This window comes from Sparus aurata, chromosome 15 (assembly GCF_900880675.1).
Source record: "Sparus aurata chromosome 15, fSpaAur1.1, whole genome shotgun sequence".
NCBI classification, from domain to species: Eukaryota; Metazoa; Chordata; class Actinopteri; order Spariformes; family Sparidae; genus Sparus; species Sparus aurata.
Window position 1 is genome coordinate 14,016,088 of NC_044201.1, and position 24,192 is coordinate 14,040,279.

The following is a 24,192-nucleotide window of genomic DNA, read 5'->3' on the forward strand; positions in this document are numbered from 1 at the left end:
GTTTGTTGGAGCGGATTTCGGCAACCTGTCCTGCTCCTGCCAGGTTAGAGGTCTGGCACTGTGAAGATATATTTATAAGACATTTGATACATGTGATGAATGTGTTCTCTGGTGTGCACAATGCTAAAGAGCGCATGAAAAAAAAAATCAATACGAGCATCATTTTAGTTTGTGGTTTTGCCCTTCATTCATTTAGTTATGCTGAAGGCTTTCAAACGTGGCTGTTCACACTCTTTTCATGCCCTGAGGCAGAATTTGACCTAAGACATCTGAACCTACAGTATTCAAAACACACATATGATCGTCTTGATATGAGCAAATCCTGTCATCACATACAGTTTATCCTATTTGTTGTGTATCTTCACACACAGAGGATCAGAGAAAAGAGAGTTTTGACTAGTTGGACTGAAGGCAGCTGAGGACTCGCTTTGTTTTTCCCTGAGCCGAGAGCTCCTGTTGTTTTTTTTGCAGCCCTTCACACTTCACAGCATCCCGGAGTAAATGTATATATATATATATATATATATATATATATATATATATATATATATACATTTACTATATGTATATATATATATATATATATATATATATATATATATATATATATATATATATATATACTATATATGTATATATATATCTATATATATATATAGATATATATATACACACACATCTACATATATATATATATTTGCTTCATGTGTTATTATTCAACCAAATGTGTCAGAGTTTCATGTTTTCCAGAAAGCGCAAACGGCTGAATTTCACAACATTTTAGCATGATGTCTGAATCCATTATGAAATGTATTTGTCGCCGTGTTGTTAGTCACTGTTAATAATTTACACAAGCCTAAGTACTGCGCAAAGTCATGAGACGCATCTCAAACACAAAACCACCCCAGAAGACATCCATTAGGCACCAAAGAGCACATGAATAAAGCAAAAACTCCCCCCTCCCGCCACACACACACACACACACACACACACACACACACACACACACACACACACACACACACACACACACACACACACAACACAATCATTGTCATTTTGTCTCATAATCCAGTGCAAGCAACTTCTTATCCTTTATTAAAGGAGATGTTTTATGCTCATTTTCAGGTTTCAGCTTAGTGCTCAAAATAACACATCAGTGTTCTCATTCTGTCCAGTGCAGCAGCTCTGTATTCCCCCTCTGTCTTAAATGCTCTGTTTCAGCTCCTGTCTCTTTAAGACCCTGCCCCCTCAAAACAACCAGTATGCTCTGATTGGCCAGCTCACACAAGCCGGAGCCAGCACTGGTAACAAAATCAGAGCAGCTGTGCTAAATCAATTCTTAGGTTCCAAACTAGCCGCTGGGCATGTCTTGTGATGTAGTGTGACAAAGTCACATAATTTAAGGTCCAGTGTGAAGGATTTTATTTTGGCATCTCGCTATGGTAATTATTTTTTCTGTTTCATTTGAATAGAACTACAGGGCAAACACATTTCCTCAATGCTACACTATATGTAAGAACTTTTTATTTTAAATAGTAAGTCTAAGGTCGCCACTCAACATTTACTGCCTGCTTACTGTAGAATATGTGCAAACTTTCAGATGTAAACCCAGCGCAACTTAAGTTCATGACTTCTTTACAGTACATTACCTTATCATCATCATTAAAAAGTTATTCTTACAGCTCTTTGGAGGGCTCTGAGCTCCTTGAGAAGAGAGAATGAGTGCTGAACAACAGTGTGAGTTGAGTCATGGCCTCAGTTTGGCCTGCAGCACTGATTCAGAACTTGGCATGAGACCTGTGCACAAACTTATCAATAAGAGGCTGCAGATTGCCAGCTCGGATTTTTTTTTTTTTTTTTAATCAATTATTCAGGTAAGACTTGTGATTTTCTCTCTGGCAGCTGAATTCAAGAAAGGGCCAAGTGGGGTAATGAGTAAGAAGCGAGGCACTCTGCTGCAGCTACCAACACAACTTATTACTTATTCTGCCTTGACCGTGAGCAACGCAGCGCAATTTTCTTTTCCGAACTGACCGTGTTTTGTGGAAGTTGAAAAGTTTGCCCACTTGGATGCGCCACAGAAATGTGGGAGGATTAGTAATCCCATGCTGCCTTTTCCATATCAACGCACACACTTTTTTTTTCTACTTGCTGTGTCTTTCGGGGACATGTAGCCTTGACAGACACTGAGGGGCAGACAGAAACCTCAGAGGACGTGCCCTTTTATGTCAAAGAGAGCTGGAGCCTGAGTGGGAGGGAAGTACGGGGCGGTTTTGAAGGGAGGTGGGGAGCCGCGCCACGGCAAGCCAAGCTAAATCTCCACCCTACTTTGTATGCGTGCCTGCGCTCGCCGGCTATGCATAGTGCAGGTGGAAGGCAGAATTTGTCACCCAGCTCAGGAAATTATTCAGAATTAGTCAGACATGTTTGATATCCTGAGATGCACCTGTCATTTATACGATGTGTTTGCATAGGAGATTCGAAGGGAGACGAGAGTAAAATAATCTTAATGTGTTTCTAAATTAGGTGCCATTGAGAAAATGTGATAATTCTATCAAATTTTAAAGACATGAAACATTTACTGGTTTCTCCTTTGTGGCTGATAAGTGTATGTAATGAAAGCGTGTCGACAACTCATAAATCAGACTTAAAAACAGGAAGAAAATGATAGATCACTTTTTTAAGGGATACTTGTTGCTTCTAATTTAAAACTAAAGCTCAATAATGTGTTTATTTTCTGCAAATTCATCCAATAATGCCTGCAAATGATCCATCTATCTGATGGATATTCATGAAACAGGCACCATTTGCATGATTGCAATGTCAACACTGGGGTCCAGCCATTAGTTATGAATATTTATGAGGATGTCTACAAATGCATAATTGTCAAGGTAACCTCACAGGGCCCAGCTTGCATGTGGATCGTGACAAGCACCTTTGGAATGCGAGGCTTGGCTTCCTTTCTGAGGATCAGTTCAAAGGTAACCGAGGGAGAGTTGCAGTGTATGTGGCAATAAATAACTGGAATGGAGTGTTAAGGTACAGCTGGAGACCATTTTCAATTATTTATTGGTCAATAACATCATGTAATGAAAAAGGTAACTGTTATCAAAAAAAGAGCAGAACACTGACCCCTGCACCCACACTGGCTGGAAGAGACACGAGGGTAAAACGTGGGAGGAAAAGGACCAAAGCAACCTATTACCTGGGTGCCTACACAGTCTTTTCAGACCTTTCGTGACTGAGACAAAGTTTTTCCCCTTTTTGGATTTTCCTTTCCTTTCCAGAGTAAAAAAGTGGCTCTCAGAACCCACATGACCAGTCCTCTTGGACAATAGAGCCCAAACCTGACAGTCTGCGACACCTTCAAAAGGCACTTTCTGTCGCTCTTCAGCAGATAATGAGAGGCCCAGGGCGATCCCTTGGGTGAATTTCTGGTGATAACCACACGTTGTCTCACTTCGGAGCTGTTATCATTATGTAGCTGAATGCATTTGGATGGGGGGAAAAAACTAAAAGAAACATTTAATCCAGTAAGTCAGTCTCCCCTTTCACTCTTATTGGAGCTGCTGCTGCATCTGTCACTGGATTACTGTACAAGACAGATTAGTGTTTGGGTGTGTAGATAAGGCGAGAGGTGGCTCACAGTTTTGTTCATATTGTACTGTTTTGTAGCAAAGCGTTACATTTTGTGAATATGTTTGAGGCACAAACAGTAATCGACAGCAATCATCTGTTAGTCACTTGGTCCACAGTTTTGTTCCAGATTGAAATACCTCAACCTCTGGATTGCTTGTCAGGAAATTATATTGATGTACCCCTCAAAACGACTTATAATAACTTTGCAACCTTAAGGTGCCAGATGATTTGTTATACAGAATCATCTGGGAAGGTGCAGCTAGAAACAGTTTGGAAAGAGGAAGGCACTTTCAAAGAATACTTGGCAAGTGATGGGACGAATCATCTGTCTTTCAACATCTATCACAGGCTAACTTGTGCAGACAGTCATTTCCTCCGATGGTAGTCACACCGAAACCACGCCTGTTGCTCACAGTAGTACCTCATAGGATGCTGATTGGTTTGATGCCTGTATGCAGGCTTGAAACCTGGAAAGATGGACTTGCAAGATTACATAATCACGGGATCTCAGTCATCCAGCTGCCTCACAAATTAAAAATGTCTCCCAGTACTTTGGTTTAAGATGTCATGTGGTGAATCCTGCAAACCGATAAATACTTCGGGAGAGAACACAGGCTTGAATACACAGGGGTGAGTTAACAAATGAAACGCAGGTGTGCAAGAAAAAAAGGCAGGAAAAGCACAAAGACAGGAAGTGAAAAGCAAAACATGACATGTGAGGAGTGAATTTCAAAATAAGACAGGGAATAGCTAAACCAGAAATCATGACCAATTTCCTCTTTTGAAAAGAAAGAAGAAGAAAAAGTTAAGAAATGAAAGACGGACAAAGCATGCAAGAGAGCTTAATGAGAATAGAACTAAGGATGGGGATTACAGTATAGAGTTGATGAAACAAGTGTCTAGTCTGCGTGCTTGAAGTGTGTACAACCCAAATTTAGGGTTGTGTGTTGGTACTGAACAATACAGACATGGGCAGGTGACAACATTTACATGCCTTTGTGTTTGATTACAGTGTAGGTGAGGAAAAACAGGCAGCGATTGTGGTCCCAGACAATTCTTTTTACTGAAGACACAGTACAGTGCAGTTGTCCTGTTCTTATCTCTTCCGATAAAAGACCACAGGGAGAAACAGGACCTTTCTTTCAACCCAGCGATAGCCTGAATCCTCTTGAACGACTGTAAATCAATGGAACAACCCTGAGCTTGGTTCTGAATAAAGATCAGCTTGTAGCCTTGACTGTGTTACTTGGAAAGAGCCAAATCAAACTTGGAAATGGAAGAATACATTTGAATTTACACTTGTGTACTTTATAGATTACTGTGCCCATTTCTGGTTTCCAATGTCAGCTGAACCCTTAAAGGCCACAGACGTTAATGACCTACTGTAGCCACAGCTGATGGCTACAACCCTCTTAAGGCTTTTTTCCATACTGGCCTTGGAAATGCTTACGTTAACCCAGTGAACACTATCAAATGTCAGCTTAATTTGGCCACCATGCAAAAACATAGAAAATCCAGCTCATCCACAGCAGGAGAAGGAACGGAACTGCCATCCGCTGTTTTCTAGACACCCGTGTATATGTATAAATGAGAGTTAGCAACAAATCCATATGCAAAAAGGGTACTCTCGATCGTATATGATACTAAAAATGTGGTTAACTGTTTGCCTCTTTCGCTCTCCTCTCTCACAGGCTGATGACGGTCTAGACCAATAATAGCGAGGTCTTTAAAGGTAACCTTGGAGCAAATCCAACTCGACGCTCTGAGTGAAACTGTGATTATGAAGCTGTGGTAATACAAGTTCCTGACTGACGTGAAAATCTACTGAGCAATAATGTGATTATTTTTACACTGTAAAAGTTTCCTGTGGTGAAATTGCCTAGCCTTAAAGGACCTGTCATGCCTCAGACACCGTTTTTTTCCTTCTTTTCAGTCTGTAATGCAGACTTATCATCGGCATGATGTGTTCCACCACAGCACAACTACTCAAAATTGAATTAGTCACAAAAATTATACACGTCGTTACAAAACAGAGAGATATGTTTCTTGTTAAATTGTTGATAAGTTCATTTCCCTCAGGAAACAACAGATAAGACTTTATTTTTACTCTTGAGCAGCCGTGGTTGTTTTGTTCCTTCAATTCATCATTTCAGTCTCATGTTTCAGCGTCATTTCTGTTTCTGAATTTTGTTACCAGGGTTGGGTACAGCTACCCAGGTACTGGAATGGATTTCTGTACCCAACAGTACCTTTTTTTGGTACTTTGCTCAGTGCAATAACAGTAACAATAACAGTCATTTCAGTTCTAAAAAAATAAGTCACCAGCATTGGGAGGAAGCTGTTCAAAGACCTGGAAGTAGCTTTGCACTTCACTCAGCCTGGAAAACTGGACTGAAATGTAGAAACTGATGGAATATCAGCACAGTATTGGACTCCAAAGAAGAAGAGGAACAGCCACATTGTCAAGTACATTATTGATGTCACTGAAGCAGTGCTTGCATACAGTAATATTTCCCCATAAATAGTCTGCAGTTTACAAACTGTTGGTTTCATACCAAGGGTTCGGACTGAAAAACCTCACACACCTAAACAACCTGTTGATAATTTCAGAGGCAGCTGGGGGCTTGAAGCTACTGCAAGCGGTTTCTTTTTTACGAACTTCCTGTCTGTTTTGAAGTTAGCAGTCCCCTCCCTCCTCTATCTCACCACACCAGACAGGAAAACCTCTTCAGGGAGTCCTCTGTCCTGATTGGATGAATTGGTCAAGGATACCAGAACTTGTGTTTTCTCTTTGAATACATGAGCGAGGGGAGGAGAATCATGGGTTTCTGACCAAACACTCTGTAACAGTCATTACTGATGGAATATAGAGGTACTGTATATAGCTATTTGTTACAGACATAATGCTCACAGCAGCTTTACGTTTTGACAATGAGACAACAATGTCAACAACATTTGAATTTACAGCTGGAACAACTTATCCAACTAGATAATTAATTACAAAGAGACGTCGATGAAGTTGTTGTTGCTGCCTTGTCGTCGGTGTAGGAGGGTTCAACTCTGGCTGGCTGCCTTTAAATTTGACAAGATGTTTCCTCAGGCTATACATGTTACCCTGGTTGACTTTGTATTTCGCATTACAATATAAATATTGCCCTGACTCATTAGAACGTGCTGCAGGGGTGACGTCTCTGTCTACGTTTCCCCTAAGATATGCTCTCAGCCACTGACATTTGCCACAGATCAGTCAGTCTGTACCCTTAAAAGAACCAAGTTTGGTATTCAACACTATTTGTTACTAAACTAAGTTTAAGTATAAGCTTTTTGGGTCTTGCTTGATACTTATTGAAACTGTAGTGCAGCAGATATTGAGCTATTGAACATCTGCATGTTATTGCTGTTTTTGTACTTAAGGGTGACGACTGCTACACCATGCATTTTTCCACTTAACGTTTCATTATTTTGTATTATATCAACTAAAATTACACTTTTACTTTGAGTAATGGTTTCTATTCACTGCATGGACACACACCGCTAACATTATCCAACAAAGAAGCTAAATAAACACTTGAAAACTTGCTTTTTATGTTTGGCACACACACTTTGCTTCTGCTTACCAAAAAACGAGCCCCATGCATTTCCTTAATGCTCAATTTGGCTGCAAAACCTCTACCATAATTACACAGGAAGCTCTGACAAATGTGTGACTGTGCCCTGTTGAATTGACCACTGTTTACTTTGGTGCGACTCCTAAAATATTTACAGCCAATGAATAAAAAAGCAGGCGATGTGTCCATCCCTCTTTCCCGGCGTTGCGACGACACACTGTAATGTAAAAAGCGTATCACTGACGGGAGAAAACATAGCAAGGTTTTGGGCCAATGTAAAGTGGTGCAGGGCTCTTAATGTTGGGGCATTAGTCTCTGTCAGAGCTTGGTTAGAGGGAGTTGTGTGCAAGGCTGTGCTATCTGGAGAGGATCCAGCCATGTCAGCAGGGCGAGAACAGGCTCATTTACCTCCAGTCAGCTGCTGCCTTACATCACAGAGCCTCGCTTAAAGCTCTGGAGGGCTTAGACTCTGTTGACTCTTCCTATGTCTGACCAATTAGTGGATTTTGACTTCACACACACTGGATTAACTATACTGGAGTGAGAATTATTTTTTTTTACTGCCAATGTTTTTTACACCGAGCCGAGAAACCAGTGGACACTGCAGGGCAGCTGTGGTTTGCAGTTGTTTGTCTTCCACAGTGTTGCTGGAGGATTTAGGAAAGGAAGATTAGGACACCACCAAGAATTCCCTTATGTTGCATCACACACACACACACAACGCAGATAATATGTTCTCTCAGATTTCTCAGAATTTCTTTCTATTCGCACATGATATTTTATTCATGACACGGCTGTCACTTGTCAGCCAGAGTTCAACTCCTTCAGACAGATTTGTGTGCAACAGTTACTGGCGCGTTGCTTGAAGGGATTCGACTGTTCTCACCCGCAAAATATGTTCTGGTGTCATGCAAATTTTCTGATTTACATCAACTGGAGGCCATAAGCTGATGTACTCCTTAGTGTCAGGCTCGACACCTCAGGTGGTGCTGCGTCATTCATCACAATCAATTGTGCTGTGTTTTTTTTATTTTTTATTTATTTAACCTTAATTCAACTGTGTAGAAGTCACGTCAAGATTAAAATGAACTGTTCAAGGAACTCTACGCCTCAGAGGCAGCATCAAGAAAGTATCGTGGTTATTACTTTTTAATACCCTGTACATTAGAAGTGTGTTGGGGGGGTATCAGTTACATAACTAGTTATGCAATGAACAATAATGTGTTTATCTCCCCAAACACTTGAAAATCTTTAATATCGGACATGTCCCCTCCATGCTATTATGAACTGTGCTCTTGTGTATGAAAGTTAAACTACTCACTGAAGGTCGATTTGCCTTCAGTCATTACTTCTTCATTACCACTTCAGCGACATCACAACATAGCAGTTTGTCAAGACAATCTGTAAAACCGGAGAAGACGGAGCCACTGAGCCAGACAAAGCTTAATTTCTGCATCCAAACACTTCAGAGTGTGTTTATGCTGGACTCAGCCACACCACTACTCTGGCATTAGCTCTGAGAACTATCTTTGAATCTCAATTTGCAGAATAATTGCGTCCTTGCAGCGTGTGAGCTTTTGCCTTAGAAAGAGGATGAGAAGAGGGAATCCAGTTGGCCAATTATAACAATTCCTGTGTTATAATGATGAGTTTGTTCCTAAGAGGCTGTAATCATGTTCTCCTCATAGCTGGCCGTGTTACCGTCGCCACCTCTTCTTAGTCTTTTTAGTATGTATGCAAATGAATAAAACATGATATTATAGCAGTTAAAATGGTGCTTCTTTTTTTTCACACAGCTCTCTCCTAATTAATGCTGTTGTTTGGGGTTACCGAATAAATTAATTATGACAGAGCTCCTGGGAAATGGAGATTTCTCCTGTTTCCACTGGAACCATTGGATGTAATATTGGCTATTACAGTCCAGTTTGACTGTGAAAATCAGCATGTCAATAGCACATTGTTACCTTCACTGTGCTTTTTTTCTGCCCTCATGCCAGAAAAGTCCAACAAAACAGTCAAAGGCGAAACATGTTCGCAGTGAGTAGGTTGTTCAGTGTTTAAACAAGTTAAACATCTTGACTCCAAAGGTGATTAAAAAGGCAATCTTTGGATGTTTCCATCCCCTCAAAGTGGCAAAAAAAAAAATCAGTAAGTGCAGGTTTTATCTTGGCTCAGTGTCACAGTATTTAGAGGGTTTGTTTGATACAGCATAAAGTGGGTGGAAACAACAACAGGGACTCCTTTACAATATAATGCCAAAGCACAAACCAGCTAAAATGCTATATGGGCCCTTTGTCGTGGCATTTGTGTTAAGCACGTCAGAGATGTTTAAAGAGGCGGTCGTTGTGTTTTGTATGTATTAGGTTGGTTTCAGTGTAAACTGCAACCTCTTTAGATTCAGTATAGGTTCAAAGCACACTTCTTCATCCAGAACTAGATATTATTCAGGACATACATGTTCAGCCACAACATTAAAAGCACCTACTTAATATTGTGCAGCCAAAACAGCTCTGACCCATCACGGCATGGTCATAGGCAACATTTGTAGTGTATCCTTTGAGTCCTGCATGTTGGGGGATGGGGCTTGTTTGGATTGGGATCTTGGGAATCTGGAGGCCAGGTCAATACCTTGGGCTCTTTGTTGTGCACCAAGGTCACTCTTGAGCAGTTTTTATGGTGCATCAGGGTGCTGATGGCCCCTGTTGGGGGGACACTGACATCGGAGATTGCCATTGCCAGGAGGGGTTGTACATGGTCCAGAAGTCCTTGGTGTTTGGATTGGTGGTCTGTGACATGTGGCATCTACATGAATGCCAGATCCCAAGGACCCAATGACCCAAGGAGATGATCAATGTTATACACATCACCTGTCGGTGGTTTTATAGTTGGGGCTGATCAGTGTATTCAAACAATATAATTTCACATTTTTGACATACCTGTCTTAAAAGTTGGCAATATTATTTCTGTTCAGGTCCTTTTTGTTGGGGAAAGGGCAGCATCACTGATGTTATAGACTTTTTCTATTCAAAATCCCTCAAGTTCTTACTTTCCTTTATAATGATGTGTCAACAATAGACATTGACAATCAGTGTTAATCAACTATTTCTTGCTATGTTATTTGCAAGAAGTGTGTGTTAGAAGTCATCTGAATGGTCGCTATATGATCAGGTTGTCAGACAGGGGAAGCGACTCAGCAGTTTTCCCAAAGGGCATTTTACTGTCCTTGTCATTGGCACAGATTTAGCTAATGTATATTGCACTCGGGTTTGGCCATGTATGGGCATGTTTGAGTGCCACTGATTGAAAAATGGCCTTGGATGATTTCCAAGCGGCTGTGGCTTCGATTTACCTCTTGGGGTCTAAAAGGATTCAGCACCCAGTTTTTGTTCAAAGTGCACCTACTGTACAGACGCATTGTTAATTCAATTTGTAACTGATTCTTTGACACGCCTGTGTGGATAATGACTGCTCTGCATGGTGTTAATAGCTGTCATGTTGCACAAGTCTTTGTCAAAGCTAAATTCAGATCACTACTTAAAAAGGATGCCTTCCAACTCCGATTGTCTCGCTAAAGAGATGAACCACTTTAATCCACTTGGGAAGTGGATTTGATTTTCTACATAGATTTAATTGCTTTACACACTTGTTCTGTTGAATGATACCATTGGTGGACATGATCCTACGATCTCAGAGAAGTACCATCACATCAGGCACGGCTTAAGTGCCCCCCAAAAACAATTTGGAAGACAAGCAGAGAGCAATCTTAGCATCTCAGTGCAGATGATTTGCAGTGCCGTTGTAACTCCATCTCAACCCCATCTGAATAAATCTATAACAGACCATTCATGAAAATGGGAAGCCCTCTATTAAAGCCATTTGACAAAGTGGATGCTTGCCTGAATTCATTAATGCCAGGGGCTCGTCCTTAAGAATACTGATGAACTCTGACTTAATGTCTGGACTTTGCCCATGGTCACTGATACCACAGTTAGATTTTATGTTAGAATTATTAGAATTTATCACCAACAGCTCGCTGAAAATGCATTCATCTCTTATAAATGTACCTTTCTCTTATTTTTCTTTAATCATGTGCTTGTTTTGTTTGGTGAAACATCATTCATTGTTGTGGAACTTATTAACCAGTGATGTGAGACAGGAGGGACATGAGGAGCTTTTTAAAATACTACCAGCATTATTTTTTAAAGCTGACAATGTTGGTATTGACCACCAGTGCTAGTGCTGTGTTGCGGTTCTAGTGGAGTTAATTGTTTGTGAGTCTCTTTTATACCTCTGTGAGAGCTGTCAGAAGTGTATGTGGCCTTCATAGTCTGTTTCCTCCCCTGGGTGTTTATGTGGCTCCCTCACTGGAGCAGTGAATTAATCTGCTGGTAGTGAATCATCATGTTGCCCGCTCTCTGGCATTAGTTTACTCAAATATCTTGCCTAGTTCAACATAGGTACGCTGACGGCGAGAGATATGCTAATTCAATACCCATTTTCACACATCATAAGTAAAGCCTCTTCCAAGCCCGGGTCCGTGGATACTTTGCTGCTGTTTTGTGAGATTTCGCCAACATCTGCCTCAAATATTGCCTCCCTGTGCTGGATGTGAAGGACAGTGTGTGACACCCTGCATAAACAAAACCACAGATGACTAACCAAGCGAAACCTTAATGTTATCTGGCTAGACCAAACCATATTACCACTGTCTCTTATGATGGATGTCAGATTTATGCTCATCTACTTAATAAATGAAAGCATAAGAAAGAGAGTTGCGGAGGATGATTATTTTGGGGCGCCTTTATAGCTTTCCCCCTTCGCACCGCCTGCGTGGTGTGATTTGTAGAGAGATTGAAATGAGGCTGGCTGGTCGAGCAGAGACTCGCTCTTGATTTACACACACTGTTAAATCACACAGACAGCTGGCTGCTGGCGCTGCCCACCAGCCCACCTCAGACACAGATCTATCTCCATGCAGAAGCTGGTCCAGATTCAGAACCTTATGGCAGCTATAACACACAGCCCCAGCCCCATCCTGCTGTTGACAATGTCGGATGCTGTGGAACAACTGCCAGTAAATGATTTCAATCCCAGGATTGCTCGAGAGGATATCGGGCCAAACCTCAGAAAGAGAGGGAGAATTGGTGACACAGAAAAGAGAGAGGTTCAGAAGGACCTGACGGAGAGGTGGCCATTGTTTGTGGTGGGTTGGATGAATATCCATGACTGAAAGCACAAAGACTCTGCAGTGTCGTCCCTCCAAGGAATATGGATGCTTTTCTTTCAGTGTGAGAAAACAATTATTTGTTTGAATGAACCTGCTCTTTGTGTCTGCGTGTGCATGTGTTTGTTTGGAGGGAGGATGGAGACGGTCCCTGCAGACAACTTCAAAAACGGCAGGTTTTCACAGAAAATTATGAAGACAATCATTTTAAAAAAATTGTTGGAAGGGGGGGGGGGGGGCATTGTTGAATCTTTCATTTTATTCAGATTGTTCTATAAGTTGTTCACACCAAGCCAGGACGAAGCATTGGAGACGCCAGCGTGAGGCTTTAGTGACACTTAAAACAATCAGGACTCTGTGTGAGACAATGCCGGAGTAGTTAACAAGCACATCAACGTCAGTGATAATGACTTGTATACACAAAACAGTCAGGGTGACTCAACTCATTAAATTGCAATTTGGCATAGAGCGCACGACCCATTAATTCCACTGTGCACACCGCCAAATAACACAAGATTAGCTTTTTAATTATTTTGTATATTATTCAAATTGGGGGAAACCTGTTACATGTTCATGCCAAAACACTTACTTCACAACTGGTTTTCTCGAGCCCGGATGCAGCAGGAAGAAGTGGGGACTGTTTCAGATTTTTTTTTTTCAGATCGAGTTCATCAGGACTTATCTTGCCGTCAGAAGCGCCGTTTTAGGAGTGGCAGTGAGTGAACGACTTTCTTGGCCGTTGCACATAAAATGGACCATTACAGTCACGATCATCATCAAGTCTTCATTACAAAATTGTTAAGTTGCATTAGCAGAATTTGCACAGTATTTAATCTGAGTGCTGTGCGACGTAGCCTGTTTTTTTTTTTTTTAACAGTTCAATTATTGTCCTTTAATCATCGTGCCGTTGCTGCTGCACATTTTTTTAATGGAACAGAAAGTGTTTAAAATGGAAAACGATAATCACACATTTCAATATTCATCTTTTCCAGCTGTTCAATTACACTTAATAAATTCAGTCTGTCATCACTTTGCTTTAATTATCTTTCGACACAATTTGTCTTACTTGTATCTCTATCTGACTTTAGTTTTATGTAAATAGCTGTTGTCAGCACGTCTAACCATTCTGCCCCTCTCGAATGTTGAATCCTGATTTCATCATTAAAACATGTTGTGTGATCAAGTATTGCAACTCACGGAGAAATAGGTCATCCATAGGGTAGAATCAGGCAGAAAAAGGAGCTCAACCTCGCGTTGAAATTCCCGTCAGCAATACACGCTTGTTTTTCGTGCCAGCATTGCTCATCAAGGCCGTCATCACTGTAACAACAAACCCTGCCTTCGACATTACACAGTCGTGAAAAAAGGGCCCCTTATTTACCAGATACCATATTGGGATCACTCACCGCTGACGTTAAACGCATAATCACCAGCTGAGCGCGGTGCACCAAGCGGGAAATAAGTTCCCTGCTGGGGGCGACATTTGCATCCAAACATAGCGCTGCTTCCCTCCTGTCGGCGTAAACATTCAGTAGATTATCGAAAGTATTTCTGCCCTTTGACATGCACTGAAACATTATAGTCGACACCAATCTCAATCTGGACAATGATCTGTCACATCAAGGCTCATTTCTCATATCTGGAACATTGCAGCCAACCGTTTTTTTTAATTCAGGCTTAGCGTCATGGTGTCTTATTACCTTATGTGCGACACGGTTGGCATGAAGTACCTGCTGGCAGCCGAACTGAGGCTGCTCCTGGGGACTACTCTCTGCTTAATCTCATTAGTGCAAAACCCTTTTTCTCGAGGCTACTATATGTTTCCTCAATAATTCTGTATCACTGGTGAGTGACAGTAGAAAGCTTAATAGATTTTCTTACAGTGTCAGGTAGCTGCGTGAGTACTGCAGATTTCACACTCAGGGTATTTATGAGCAAATCCTCATCAGGGTTATACAGGTGAAAGATTCTTTAAATATATCTTTCTATTTTTACTGTTTCAGTCCGAGCAAGCACCCGGCTGAAACAGGTCTCAAGTACAGATAATGGATTTTCAGTGTAATCCAAATAAAATGGGTCAATATCCATTTTGTTCTGGAAATAATTCTCTCTCTCTCTCATGATTAAAACCATTGATCTGAAGTTCTGTAAATAGTTTTCTCATAAATATTTATTCATATTTAATGTTTATTTGTATAGGGACAAGAATACATCACAGCATTTATAGGCTAAGCTAATTTGCAATGCCCGTCCCTGGATGGGCCTTCAGCAACAAATACACTCAAGAGAACACAAACACAAACCCAACAGCAATAAATACTTATTTAAATAATGGCAAAAATATATGTGACAAAAAATATGACACAGACTGTAAAACAATACAATAAAACACCATAAACCAAGAAGCACCTGGTCATTTATGATTTTTTTTTTTATTATTATTATTTTTTTGGTTGATCCTCCAAACAGAAAAAGCTGTTTGTCCAAAGCAGGTTTTATGTTCAGGCACCTTACATTTCCCGCTGGATGCTCCAGATGTCAAATAAATTAGTTTTATCACACTGTCATGTGCTGCAGCACTGTATTCCTGCGTTAGCATTCTGTAGTGTTTTCACTTCTGGACCAAGGAGGGCTTCAGGACCAGTGTTTTCTGTGGTGGAGAGGAGCTTCTGTTGGTCTCAACTTCGTCCATTTTAGATGTCTAGAGCTTTTACATACACTAGAACAAATATAACACACTGAAGGAAAGGAAAAAATGAAAATGCAAATGTGTCCTTTGACAAATTAATTTTCTTGAGAACAAGACAGTGATGTGATCTCACTAGTTTCCTGTCCCAAGATTAAAAGACAGACTTAATAAAGCACATCATGATCACCCTATATCAATTTCAGGCTAAAATTAATACCTTCTGATTCGTCCCACCCATTCCACGGATATGGACACACATAATGTTTTTCAGCATCTAAACTTGTTCACTACAAACAAAGAACATTTCAACATTATGTTCATTTGCCTTCCAACAAAGAGTCTAATGAGAAACTGATATCACTCTCATGTCCAGTGTGAAACATAAAACTATAGCCAGAAAGGAATAATTTGGCACATGAATGGCAAAGTGGCTTGTTTAACGCATCATTTTTTGTGCTGATGACACAAACAACATGGTAGGTCTGCTGGTACGCTGAGTTGCGTACTATGGATGACACTTCCAGTCTTTATGTGAAGCTAAGCTAACAGGAGACTAAAAATGTTTAACTATCCCTTTAAACACCATGTCTGATAACCTCCAACCTGATTATAAGTATGTGAGCGCTGCCTCACATCACATCACATTACATTTTAACACAAGATTAACCAATAAACACTCCTCTGCCAGAATGAGAAAGATCATTAATGGAAATTCAGAAGTCATCTGCATAAAATCTCCTAATTTACTATCAGTGCTCATGCGTCTCTTCTGCTTTACATATCAGCTCTGAGGTTCTGGTTTCTGACCTTATCTCTGTCACATTCACCCCTCCCCACCCGTCATCCACCCTGCTCCATCTTGATTTCCTACTTTCCCCTTGCTAATTAGGTTACACGAGTGCGGGTTCATGGAGGAACTGTCAAACGGAACGATTAAATCCTACAAGGTCGTGTTGGTGTCAGAGCTGGAGGTGAATGGTATGTGGGCAAAAAGTTTACATTAGACTGAGTGTTTAGATTTCGCCCGCACACCCTGCTGTGATCTGGAATATATCTACTGCTCATCAAAGCACGAGGTGCATGATTGCCTCCTTTCATCTACACTATTTTATCAGCCCGGCAACTTGGCAGCTTAATATATGCCTCCTACTCATTGTCCAACACTGTTTCAGAATTTATGGTTTAATAAGCTTATAAATAATCCCCCTTGTGTCCACAGATACATAGAAGGTCAGAGAATGTCACAAAGCCACCATCGATACGGAGGCAGGTTCGGTGACGGCAGCTAAATGGCTCCTGCCCCCCTTTCACTATCTTGGCTAAACAATTTCCCAGGAGACATTTCTGAGAGCGGGGTCATTCCTGTTCGGTGAGCTTGTGAGTCATCCTCCTTCTGTTCCCGCCATCGCAGCGGCCACACTTAAAGCTCAGCTCACTGCTTCCATCTATATAAATTCTTTGGTCTGCCTTCTGTGAACATCAGCAACCCCCTTTATTCCGTCTCCTCCACACATCCCTCACCGGGCCACAGGCCGCTCCATCTTTATCTATCTCTCCCCAGGCTTTCGAAGCTCTCTCCAGAGGGCACTTTATCTATACCACCCGGGCAGTCTGGCAGTATATATTATAGCCATTTACAACCAGCTGATACACCTCTGACCTTTCTCTCCACATTAATAAAGTTGCTCCAACGATCAGCAGCCAAACATCCTTTTAATCAGGGTCCAAAACTGTCTGCATCATCAGAAGGCCTCGTCTTCCATGTCTGCCGAAAGTTTACAGATGTTTGCACGATTGTAAACAACTTCAAGTTCAGATTACGTGCTGTGTAGTTGTTGTATTGAAGTTCGCTTCAAGGGTCACTTCAGAGAAATCGAGATCTCCAACACTGTAAGTGGTCCTTGTTCCTGTCCTGAAGTGTTTTTATTCTGTTCTGTTCTGTCTTCAGCTATTTATTTTTTTTAAAGAAACATTTTGAAAACATGAAATACAATCTGTTTAACCAAAAAAAAAGACACTGCTGACTACACTTTGCAATGAACGAAAGATAGTACAAAGCAATTGGGTCCAGACTAACTTTTACACACCAGATAAGAAGTAAAAGAAAAAGACAAAAAAAAGAAGAAAGACAAGGTGTGATACAGCAATAATAAAAGTTGAATAATGTAGCATGAATAACAAGTTTTTCACATTACAAGACTCATCAGTAGCCAAGGTCAGTCAGTTCATCCGTCAAACGTGGCTTTCATCCGGTAGAGTGAGTGATGCGGTGTCCCCAAGCTTTGCACCGGCGGCGGGTAATATTTCATGATGAGAACGCTTCAGGAAATATTTTAGTTAACAGAGTGATTTCTGCTGTTTTTGTCAAGTTCCACTTTTTCTAAAGTCCAACTGAAATCAAATCATATGCAGTCTTCTCTTTTCGCTGTCAGAAATATATTGTTGTATATTGTTGTATATTGGAGTGAAGAAAAGTCAACCTGGGTACCGGCATGCAACACGTATTCTTTTCTCTCAAGTTTCTGAGAGGGCATGTGTGGGAGCTGAGTCAAAGAAAACAAACTTTGCTTTAACTGTTGCTCAAAAGTCAAAGACAGAAGTTTTGTGAGCAGAGCTAGTGAAGAAAAAGGCTGACGTTGACACGTTCGTTGCTCACTTGGATACTAACCAGGTAGCCAGCAAACTGACATTATTGGTGCCCTTTTCCTCTGTTGATAGCCTGCTTAGCAAAAGACATTTGGCTTTTTCGAGTAGTCTCTCTGAGACAAACAGAGAACCAATGACATTCCAGCTAACGCGATGCCATGCATTCTGTCCTGGTCCTGTCATTTCTGTCTCCTATATTTATGGTTTACATGTTTTCTCAGTTTTGTGTTATCTTTTGCTCTGTTTCCTTCCTGTCTTCTTGCTTTCCAGTTGTCCTCCACAAGCCTGTTCTTCCCTCCAAACCTGCACTGCATCAGCTTCATTGGCCCAGCCCATCCAGTCATTATTTCAGTCTATATCGAGTCATCCTGCTGACACTGACAACAGTTTAAAACTACATTATGTTGATCTTTTGCAATTCTGGCACTGAGCTGCTTGTACAGAAATGTGTTAACACTTGAAGGATAAGTTCACTCAAAAATGAATATTCAGTCATTATCTACTCACCCTCATGCTGATGGAAAGTCAGGTGAAATTTTGTACGCCACAAAACATTTCTGGAGCTTCATGGCGAAACGGTGTTGCAAAAAACAAAAAATTGCCTCGTACAGCTTGTCCAGCATAATCCAAGTCTCCTGGAGCCCAGAGATTCCAAAATTTATTTGAAAATATGCAATGTTTACTCCCTTGTCTATCAACCTCAAAGGGTGCGTTAAAGCTTTTAGCTTGTCAGCTACATTAAAGATTTCGGCTTTAAAAAGACTGTAAAAATCAACTTTTCAAATCAATTTGGGATCTCGGGTATTCAGGAGACTTCATTTATACCACAGATGAACTTTATGGAGCCTTTTTATTTTTTTGTTGTTTTTCTATGTTCTAAAACAGGTCCCGGATACTTCAGTTGTTAAGGAGAATACTGCAAAGCTGTTTTGACATGAGGGTGAGTAGATAATGACTCGGTTTTAATTTTGAGGTCAACTTATCCTTTCACAGCAGTTTTCCCAGCTTTGAATGCAGTGCACTGAAACACAGAAAGACATATACTGCCTGGCAGATTGGGTCCATCAATTTTTAGACGACAGCAGAGTGACGTGGTTATCCTGTTTGTTAATAGGCAGCAGCTGTAGGACTGATGAACAGCTGGACCACACTGAGTGAGTCAATCCTTTGATTGGGTGATGTTCTGTCTTTGAGCTTTAAGTAAGAACTTTACATTTCACAACAGATTCTACCCGCAGACAGAGGGAATAAACACATTCAGAGCAAGAAGGGTAAACCAATTCTCACAGTGATTGTCCTCTTGTTATACTACGGCCACTATATGCTATTAAAATTAATTTGAGGATGAAGTGTTCACAAACCCTCACAGGGGCTTTAATAAAATCCAACAATACACTCATTCTCATTTGCTCTTTTTATTTCTTAAACCTCCCCACAAATCACAGGCTCCTGGCTGGAACAACCATCACTACATAATTGCGGATTAATTGGTGGGGAAGCCTGGAGAGTCTGGATTCAGTTTTGAACAATGATTGATTGAACAGAAGCACCAGTCTCAAACTGCCCCTCTATTGACTTGTGACTCATTCTCATTCTTTCTAATTCCATAATTCCATGTGGCTTACCGACCCATTGTAAAAGAAAAATCCCGCAGACTTTAAAAATGAGAAATGGTCTTTTTATAGTTCATATGGTGCAGTGGAAATTAAGGGCAAGGAGGCTGAGGTGCAGTCCAATATTCACTGACCTTTTACATGTTTTTTTTTGTCTTCACCCTGAGAAAAATATCTGGGTCTTTAGATGGCGGACTTTCTTCACAAGTTTCTTCACAGTTTGCTCCAGCTGTTTTTTTCACTTGCCAAGTGGCTGGCTTTGCGTGTTTGTGGAAACAGTTGGTAGAGTTTAATTAGATCCAATAATTGAGTCTATGTGGAGGCAAAAAAAAATGAAAGGAACAACCTGATATTGTCCAAAAACTGTGCTGCAACATGAGCAGCATATGCGCTATATTGCCTAAAGTATTCGCTCACCTGCCTTGACTCGCATATAAACTTAATCCATGGGGTTTAATATGACGTTGGTCCACCTTTTGCAGCTATAACAGCTTCAACTCTTCTGGGAAGGCTTTCCACAAGGTTAAGGAGTGTGTTTATGGGAATTTTTGACCATTCTTCCAGAAGCGCATTTGTGAGGTCACACACTGATGTTGGATGGGAAGGCCTGTCACTCAGTCTCCGCTCTAATTCATCCCATAGGTGTTCTATCGGGTTGAGGTCAGAACCCTGTGCAGGCCAGTCAAGTTCATCCACACCAAACTCTCTCATCCACGTCTTTATGGACCTTGCTTTGTGCACTGGTGCACAGTCATGTTGGAACAGGAAGGGGCCATCCCCAAACTGTTCCCACAAAGTTGGGAGCATCAAATTGTCCAACATCTCTTGGTATGCTGAAGCATTCAGAGTTCCTTTCACTGGAACTAAGGGGCCAAGCCCAGCTCCTGAAAAACAACCCCATATCATAATCGCCCCTCCACCAAACTTTACACTTGGCACAATGCAGAGAGACAAGTACCGTTCTGCTTTCTCGCCAAACCCAGACTCGTCCATCAGATTGCCAGATGGAGAAGCACGATTCGTCACTCCAGAGAACGCGTCTCCACTGATCTAGAGTCCAGTGGTGGCGTGCTTTACACCACTGCATCCAACGTTTTGCATTGCACTTGCTGATGTATGACTTGGATGCAGCTGCTCGGCTGTGGAATCCCATTCCATTAAAGCTCTCTACACACTATTCTTGAGCTAATCTGAAGGTCACATGAAGTTTGGACGTCTGTAGCGATTGACTCTGCAAAAAGTTGGTGACCTCTGCACACTATGTGCCTCAGCATCCGCTGACCCCGCTCTGTCATCTTACGTGGCCTACCACTTCCTGGCTGAGTTGCTGTCATTCCCAATCGCTTCCACTTTGTCATAATACCACTGACAGTTCACTGTGGAATATTTAGGAACGAGGAAATTTCACGACTGGACTTGTTGCACAGGAGGCATCCTATCACAGTACCACGCTGGAATTCACTGAGCTCGTGAGAGCGACCCATTCTTTCACAAATGTTTGTAGAAACAGTCTGCATGCCTAGGTGCTTGCTCTCATACACCTGTGGCCATGGAAGTGATTGGAAAACCTGATTTCAATTATTTGGATGGACGAGTGAATACTTTTGGCAATATAGTGTATCTTCACGTGTCATCATTAAAACGTGTCACTACACAGTAGTGTAACACCATACAGCGTTTCAGCAGCATTTTAATTTGAATCAAGCCAGCTGTTCATACTAGTCACATAAGGTCCCGCGCTTTACTTGCAGGATACATGAAGATGCAAGCAAAAGTATATTTTGAGGTTTGAAGTGGGGACGAGTACACCAGAGTACACCATAATCTGTATCCGCATATGTACTCTGAGATGTGATCCGTGATTTAAACATTAAGTGGGTGGGGCTTAATTTAATTCTGTCTCAATTTTTTCCAGAAAAATGAAGGACATTACGGCACAATGGAAACACCTCTGTCATTTCTCGACCAAATCATGAGAGGCATTGTGAGAGGCATTGTGAGAGGGAGAGGGACAGAAACCGAGGCAATACGAGGGTGAATGGACGGGCGTTCACTCAATGGAGAGCTCCGGTGTTGTGCCCAAGTTTGTCAAGCCTTACCACTGGGACCAGAGAGAGTTCAAAAACTACATTCTTGCTACCGCATTAGTAAGTTGCAAAACCTGCCTACCTTTTAATACAACCGGGTGTTTTATTCTGTCTTTTAATAGGACTGTGATTAGGTTTTCAAGCTCAGATTGCGACTCTTACAGTTGTGTTTTGCCTTACACAGGGAAATGGAGGAAATTTGAAAAGTTGAACATTTCCGCTTTAACAGGGGCCGACAAAGTCACGCCCTCCGTTTCTAAAGCTAACGTTAGCTTCATGAGATTGTTCAAATGAATGATTTTGTTTTTTTACTAATTAGAAAATGACAGAGAACATATTGGAGACACGTTCAATGGGAATGTTCTGGGTGATACTACATAGATAACACAAAAGTTTTTATGTACAGCAGAGATCATAGCATGAAAAAGCACAGATGTTGCTAAACAAACAAACAAAGGCTCTGTTCTGCATGTCCCTGTGAGACATTTCTGTGAGGCGGCATGCACAATACCATGACCCCGAAAACTGAAGCAAGGAAATGGAATTCAGGCGTCCTTCATTTTATTATTTACACCTGCGCTTACCCTGCTGTGACTTGGCAAAATGTTAGTGAAGGAAGAGGAGTGAAGAAGAATGAAGAAAGTTTATTTGCTCACATGCCATACAAAGCACAACATAGTGAAACTTTTCCTCTGCATTTAACCATCCAGAGGGAGCAGTTGCCAGGGGACCAACTCTAGATGTGAGCCAGTGCCTTGCCTTCACCGACTGGAGAATTAACTTAGTGTGCATGTTTTGATGTGTGAAGAAAAGGCATACGGTGGCGAAATGTGTTGCTCGTTCTTGTCAGTGCATCTTTTGGCTTTTTACAGTGTCATCAGACAACTTATTAAGAAGGCCGGTGGTATTTCTCTGGAGAATCAGTAATGACATCAATAAAATTCCAATGCACAACGCGCTCATATTGAGACACAGTTACAGACCGTGCATTTGGAATGACAAACATGCCCGTCAGCAAAATATCTGCTGACATTTGTTAACAACAGCATGTTTATCACATTCATTCAGTGGGTTAACATGTGTAATTAGGTTTTTTTCTTTTCTGTCTCGACGGAACAGTTTAGATGTTTGACATCTGCTAAAATTCATGCTCAGTCTACAGATCATATGGACAAATGCAACTTTCAGTTGGAGCAGACACTAAATGGACCTTACCTGCCAGCTCCCTTGTACACAGTCCCTGTGATGTCTGATTGAGGACATTTCTACAAACATCCGAAGGTGATGAAGAAGGGTCATTTATGGGAAGACGCCAGCGAAAGATGACAAGATGTGCGAACGTCTGTCGGTAAAAAGTGTCAGCCAATGAAAGGAACAGCAAGAGACTCAGTTGTGCCGCAGTGTATTTACTGTTTCATTGCCTGTCTCCAAAAAAATGCATCTGGCATGGACAATCTCATATTGCGTTCTACTTGAAGCAATAACATGTAACATCTTGGAGAAAGATAGTTGATTTTCATCCCCATTATTTTGAAGGACGTACATAATCCAGTGGATACCATCCAGGAGGGACTGTTCATCCCTTTAATTCTCAGAAAACTGCACAAATAAAAAGTATCTTTTTTATGAAATTCTTTTCACTAGATACCATGGATATTTTTCTTGAGCATCTTTTTTTTCTGTGATCTTTGGTCTAAACTCTAGACAAAACCCAAAGAGTGTTTAATATTGTTGTTGAACAAAACTATTCAAGTGTAAATAAGGGATTTAAAAATCTGGATAATGTTTTTTCTGACACCTCATTTGGTTTAACCCTAACCCTCACCCTTATTATGAGAATAAAAGTTTCCGCAGGCTTTACAATCTGTACAGTGCACAACATCTTCAAACCACTAACCCCCGAAGTAAGGAAAACCTCCCCCAGAAATAAACCGTTGTAACAGGTACTTACTAAAAAATTTGAAGAGACCTAAACTTTATTTTTAATGGTGCACTATGTCAATGACAACGAGAAACAGAGACAAAAATCAACAGAAACTGTGGACAGGGCCTTGGAGATCGAACACCTGATCATTGGAACATGTTTACAAAATGGTCTCCAAATATCTGTCAACTGTACTGGACACCCTACATGAAAGTCAATTCACATTTTTAGCTAAATACTAACTATTTCAGAGCACAGTGTCTTTTACACAGGGTTGCTCCAGTACTCATTGTGTGGGATACCCCTTCTCCTCTGTGAGGCCCCATTTAATCTTTCAGAACCCAGCTGAGAACCACCTCCAACCAACAATGAATGTTCAGTCATAATTTGGCTGTAGCCACCGTCACGCCAGCAGCATGCTGTGGAAGAATTACAATGCCAGATTTAGCTCATTAGAATGAAAAATTGGACAGTAACTCTAACTCTGGCCCACGCCAATATAAAAATAGCATTACGGACTTGTTTCTCAATGAAATCCTGGACACTTTGGGCTGGAGTCCATTTGCCGTGGGCTGTTCTGTGGGCATGTAGCACAGGCAGGTCATGGCAACAATAGTGGACAGCGGTAAGAAATCACTGCTGTTTCTCTTAAAATCTGCCTGCACACACCATCTGTTTCTTTAACGCCCACGGTGGCTTTTTTCAGTGGCACTTCCCTCAGCCTTGGGTTAGATGCTGTTACAAGGGCTCGTCAAAATG

The 24,192-nt window shown here is 41.2% G+C and overlaps 1 long non-coding RNA gene across 2 annotated transcripts; it reads left to right on the forward strand.

Moving 5' to 3' along the window:
- The first annotated feature begins 1,351 nt into the window (after positions 1 to 1,351).
- On the forward strand, positions 1,352 to 23,070 carry LOC115597152 (uncharacterized). 2 transcript variants are annotated; one of them, XR_003987033.1, is made up of 5 exons: positions 1,352 to 1,445; positions 18,695 to 18,749; positions 18,924 to 18,963; positions 21,338 to 21,569; positions 22,665 to 23,070. It is a non-coding gene; the product is annotated as an uncharacterized LOC115597152 (long non-coding RNA). The 2 variants fall into 2 exon arrangements; XR_003987034.1 differs by lacking the exon at positions 18,924 to 18,963.
- The last annotated feature ends 1,122 nt before the right edge of the window (positions 23,071 to 24,192 follow it).